Below are 6,083 nucleotides of genomic sequence, written 5' to 3' on the forward strand. Positions count from 1 at the left end.
AAAAACAATTGTTGCAAGCTCAGATCTGTGAAAAGTTGACTTAAGAACATGATCCAAATTCAGATAAACCTCCATAAAATTTCTGACCTCTATGTGGATTTAGATAGCCACTTTAAGCAGGAAGATGGCTTAAAGAAACCACTGGGATTTAATTTTTTAGAAAGAAACAGCAGGAGGTGTCCTCCATCTGTTCTTCTTTTCTAGGCAACACAGACAATGCCAGAGCCATTCTTAACAGGACCACTAGGCTATATTTAAGATTTCCTAGCTGAACACAGACTCTCAATTACAGTGTCATCCTGCTTATTCAGTGTGCATATACATGCATAAAATCTTGCAGTGCTGGCTCTTGTATATGTCCAAATACCATGCAGATACAACTGAACAAGCTTTAACTGTAATTCCTGCAGCACACAGCTCAGAGTGGGAAACATCTCAAATATTTGCCTTGGTTTAGGATGAATTTGGTAGTCTGCACCAATCTCTCTGTTGCCACAGCTATTTCCTGTTAGTCACAGAGATGGTTTAAAACTAGTTCAGGTATATCCTGACAAGCTTGTCACAGCTGTGCAAATTATACTTTGTCAAAAGTTGTAGCATGGTCAGAGCTCTACGTGACTCTGAGGCTGTTCACAGTAATTCCCTTTGCTGGCCATGAACATGGTTAAAAACAAAAGAAACAGTAGAAGTGAGGTTATCTGCCAAACAGATGTAGGTATGCTTAAAGCAAATTCAGGAAGTCAATGCTCGCAGTAGCATTTGTGCAGCTTCTTCAGCATATCTTGGTGTTTTCGTACAACTACTACTGCTGCTACTACTACTACTGCTACTGCTACTACTAATAATAATAATGTAGGCTGCCACTTGAGATTTTTTTTTCTTCATAATTTTGTGGATTAAGATGTGAATCGAGGAGAAATTGTACTGAGTCCATCAGTAAAGCTGCTGAAGTGTATGATTGTCTCTGAGAACAGGTATGTATGGTACAGCTTTTTCAGCAATTTTTAAGATACAGGCATGAATGTTAAAGCCCTAGTCTTGGCAATGCCTAATACGTGCTGTTACAGAAATAACAGTTTTAAAAAAATCCCCAAATGACTTTGAAGTTTCTATTTAACAAACAGAGCTGAATGGAATGTGCATAAGTCAGACAGAGTCAATAAAAGTGATGACAGAAAAGGAGAAATACAGAATAAAGAATGTAAATATATGACAAATTATGAAGTAATGGTAAATGTGGAAAAATATCTCCTGTTAAAAAACAATGAACAAAAAATATCAACCCCAAACCTTGAGATACGATGAGAAAAATGCAAGAAAAGGTAGGAAATACAGATGGCAATGTACTTTGTGCATTGATGATCAATACAGATGGATACTGTGAATATAAATCCGCTGCTATTATGAAGTCTTGTTCGGAGAAGATACTCCACTATCCTGGCAATGCTTATATTTTTTGTACTAGCAACTTGGTATAATTAAGTACAAAACAGTTTTTTCAATGTATTCCTTAGGAAATAGAGTATGCAAATATTTGTTCACCTACAATCCAAAAGTTACTTTTCTAAAACTGATTTTCAGTCTCATCAGAATGAAGAGAAGACTGTCTCCATGTTAAAACATGTTGAGCATAATTACACAAGATCAAGTACACGATAAATCTAAACAGTAAAGGCCTGGATATTATCTGAAAATCATTTTGTTTTACAAGGAGAACTGGAGAGGCTGAGGAATAGATACACAAGTAACTTCTTGCATTTTAGTGGTAGTGTTGCTTTGAAATATTAACTGCAATGCATGGCCTCTGTCCTACAGGAACAGGAGGAAGCTGAGTATATATTCACACTTAAGTTGCTACAAGGTCAATAAGTTTAATGTGTTGGCATTTTTCCTAGCACTTACAATACAATACAAGAATCTGCTTGAAAAAGCTATAAAATGAATTTTTTATTGCCAAAACAATGCTAATGATTCAAATTAGATGTCCCGTGACATACTGTCCTGCACAGAACAGATAATAGTTTTATTCTAGACAACATTTCCTTTGTTCACCATTATTTATGCTTCATATATGCACAGGTCTTGAGCGAGCTTTATGCCTGAATTGATTTTCTTCTATATAAAAGAAAGCTCTACATAAATTATAAGCCTCTTGTATTAGGAACCGCTATTTTATTCTGTTTATAATACAACTGCATTAAAAAACATACAGTTCAGCACCGTGGGTCTATAAAGCCAACTTGGCTTCCTTTGGAAGTAAGTCAAGAATATAAACAAAAATATAGGATTACCATATAATTAACTACCATATCATAAAGCAAATCTAGTCAGCTGCAGCACTAAGAATAAATTTTGCCTAAGGCCTCATGCCTTGACTTTTCTCTTGGTAGTCCATAACATTCTGTATTTTGCAAAGCCCTTCAAAAGGCATTTAGAGAATTTCAGACATACATAGCTTTCTCTATTAATTCAGACCATGAACTTAGATGGGAGTTGAAGTTGAGTATGGCTGCTTACTTCAACAAGCAACTTGTTTAACATGGAAAAATCTTTTCTTTTTCACTGGACTAGCGGGTTAACAGTCAAACAACAGGTATTATTACAGTGTCAGAATGCATTGTACTATTTTGGTGAAACAGTGGCAGTCATCCAAAGTTTATACAGACACACCTCAGGAGCTAGTAATACTCAAACATAGAGTCACAACTGTAATTAAAATTTCTCAAGTCTTTCCCACACTTGCTTTTTCAAAAGCAGGCAGGTTACTACAAAAAATGCCCAATACATTGAATCTGTGTGGAAGTATCCTTCCACATCTGCACTGACTCAGGACTGCAGTGGCAGAAAGTGAAACAGAATTTTGAGAAGCAATCTTCACTGTCAACTTCTACTGAAGCTAGCTTTTATTATTTATTGCAGAAGTGGCCAACCTTCTGGACTTTTTGGTCCTTGTTGAGTGAAGAGGAATTGTCCTGTGCTACAGGTTGCTCTGAAAGTACTGCCTCCTACTTATTTCCATGGAAAATAAAACAGATACAAAGACCACAATAACACTGTTTGAACAAATTTTAAGCTACAAAATGCTATTTTTTCCATACAGTCACCACGATTAGCTATGCATTTTCACCAGTGATGAACAAGAGCCTGCATGTCATGCCTGTACAAGTCTGTACCAGCAGAAGTGACCCACTGTCGCTTTTGTCACTGCTGAAACACACCACACACCACCTCACTGTGCTTACACCCATTGTTTAGTCTCCACACCTATGCTAATATACTGTCAGCAGTCCTGCCCAGATTTATTCCATTACAGAGTGTTGATGCTTCTGTTGTGGAATGTTAGCATCTTATGTAGATACTTGGACATTTTTTATACTCAGTAGAGAAAAGCAGGCACTTTCAGTGTACAATTCTTCTCATTCAAAGTTAAATGTCTAAAATCAGCCAGCTGAATTGCCCTTAGTAAGAGCCTGTTTTTCACTCACGACTACAAAGGCAGTCTCTGATGACTAGCTTAGCTGTAGATGTTGATAAAATAGACCTACAGTGTTTGATAAAATTAGTCTTATCTTACTGCCTATATGCCAAGAGAGTATGAGGATATGTACAACCACTTATTTCCTTTGTGCTTCTTGCCAAGGTTATTCAGCAGTATATCTGTTAATTGGCCAAAACATAATCATAATTTATAAGGCTTAATAATAGGAGAATAAAACTCTACAGAATCTCTACAGAACTAGTTCTTGGACAGCCTGTATCCCATCCCCTCAGGCAAAATCTAAAGGTCCCAAGTATCTAAAGGCACACTGAAGTAAATAAGTAGCCCATCCTTAAAGGGCTTGATCTTCACTGATTTTTTTATTCACAAGTAGTGACTTAGGTGAGGATCAAGGATTGTTCTGCTAAAAGGAGTATCAGCTGTGCCCAATTCTGTCAAGGACAAATGTTGTATAAAGTAGGTAGAGAAATCTGACTGTTCTGTGCTTTACAGAACTACTGAATCAGAACTGTGCAATTGCAAAATGGTTGAGTTTGGAAAGGACTTCTTGAAATCTCATAATCTAACCTTCCTGCTCATGCAGGCTCACCTAGAGAATATTGCCCAGGACAATATTCAGTTGACTTTTGAGTATCTCCACAGGTGTAAACTCCACAGTCACTCTTGCCAACCCGTCATCCTCACAGTAAGACAGGTTTGAATATCCCCGCAGTAAAAATTTGTGTTTTTCAATATTAGGAAATCTCAGAAATCACATCTGCTTCAGTTTGTGCCCATTGGCTCCTGTCCTGTCTGCAGGCACCACTGAGAACAATCTGACAGCCTCTTTTTCATTCCCTCCCATCAAGATAAACATTGATAAGATCTCTTCTAAGCTTTCCCTTCTTCAGTCTGAACAATTCAAGCACTTTCAGTGTCAAGGAGCCAACAAGAAAAGGAGTTCTCTTGGACTACATAAATACAGCTACAAAAAAAAGGAAAAACAGATTGGGAATTTGGAAGTCTTAGGCAGCATTGACTTCAGTGATCATGTGATGGTGGGTTCAGAATCCCAAGAAAACAAAGCAGGACCAAAAAAAAAAACAGACTACCAGCCTTCACTTTAGTATAGCAGACTTCAACCTCATCAGAAACCTGCTGGGAAGAAAGAATTCCATGGGATTCCAGAAAAGTTGGTTGGTATTAAAGATCGTCTCCAAACTTAAGAAAACTCTATCCTGACAATCTGGAGATGAAAGGCAGCAGGAGGCCTGCATGAAGGAAAAAAGAGTTCCTAACTGAACTCAAACATAAAAAGAAGGTGCACAAAATGGGGGAGTTGAGTGTAAAATATATCCTTGACATGGTTATGCTTCTTAGAGAAACAGCAGAAGCAACTTCATACTGGTGTTTTTTTCATTTGTTTGTTTGTTTGTTTTTGAGGATATTTCAGATTATTAGCTGATTAGTTCTTAATATATCTTAATAACACCTTGTTTCTGCAGTTCATCCAATCTAATCTGTTACTGAAGCCTACTAAGGCTTTGAAGTCTTCCTCTAAATGTATTAACTCGAAGCAGATATAATAGAGGTAATCTGTTTATTTCTGGCTGGAAAGTTGATGAAAAAGCCACTTAAGAGCTTATTTTGCTCATCAAGGAATAAGAGAGAGAAGATAAATGGGGAAAGGAAAACATCTAATTCTTGGCATAGGAGATTAATTTTATCTACTTCTGGAACTATGTTCACATGCTAGCCATATTCTCTTGGAGGACAAAAACTTATAGGCATCAGTCACCATGTTGGTTCTGCAGTATGTCCACAATAGAAAAGAAAAACAGGCAGGAGGAGATCAGAACCACAGTGTATTCCAGCAGATAAGTGTACGAGTTAAATAGATTAAGTAAAAGTTAAGTGAGCTTATTTCATTGTCTTCTGGAATACTGTGCAGTGAGAGCTTTCAGAAATACCAAATCATGTGCTGGTAATCCTCTAACTTAGCTTCTTGCACTGACAAATGTAATAAGAAGCAAGATGGTGGGTGCTGAAAATGGGAACCCATGGTGAAATCCGTAGGCATTGTTAAGTCTCAGAAAGAAGAGAAGGTACCAGACATGAGGAAACTGGAGAAAAATGATTGGAAAGAACCTTTAAAAACTTAGAAACTAACAGATGTGAGAAATTGTATTGCCTAGGATGTTGGCTGACAGTTTGAGAGAGTTTGACTATGACTAAGAAATAGTCTTTTGCTCTCTGTACCTATGAATCTAACATCATTTTACAAGGCCTTGTTTTTCCTGATCATATCCCAGATCTACTTCAAGGACTGATTCAAGGCATGCATCATAGTAAATCTCCTAGCTTATGCCAAATTTAAATAGGAATGAATCCCAGAACTGGAGGCTGAATGGGAGCCATAGTGTTTTCCACCATCTTTTTTTCCAATATATGTAATTAGAGAAGACCTGAGTTGTGCAAGAATCCCAGCAAAAGTTAATCTACACGTATCAGATATTACAAAAAGTCAGCAAGTACTGCAGGAATATGACTGGAATGCATGTGTCAGCCGGCAATAGAGAATGTTTCTTACCCCAGCGCAGCACTG

Source organism: Lagopus muta, chromosome 1, assembly GCF_023343835.1.
Source record: "Lagopus muta isolate bLagMut1 chromosome 1, bLagMut1 primary, whole genome shotgun sequence".
NCBI lineage: Eukaryota > Metazoa > Chordata > Aves > Galliformes > Phasianidae > Lagopus > Lagopus muta.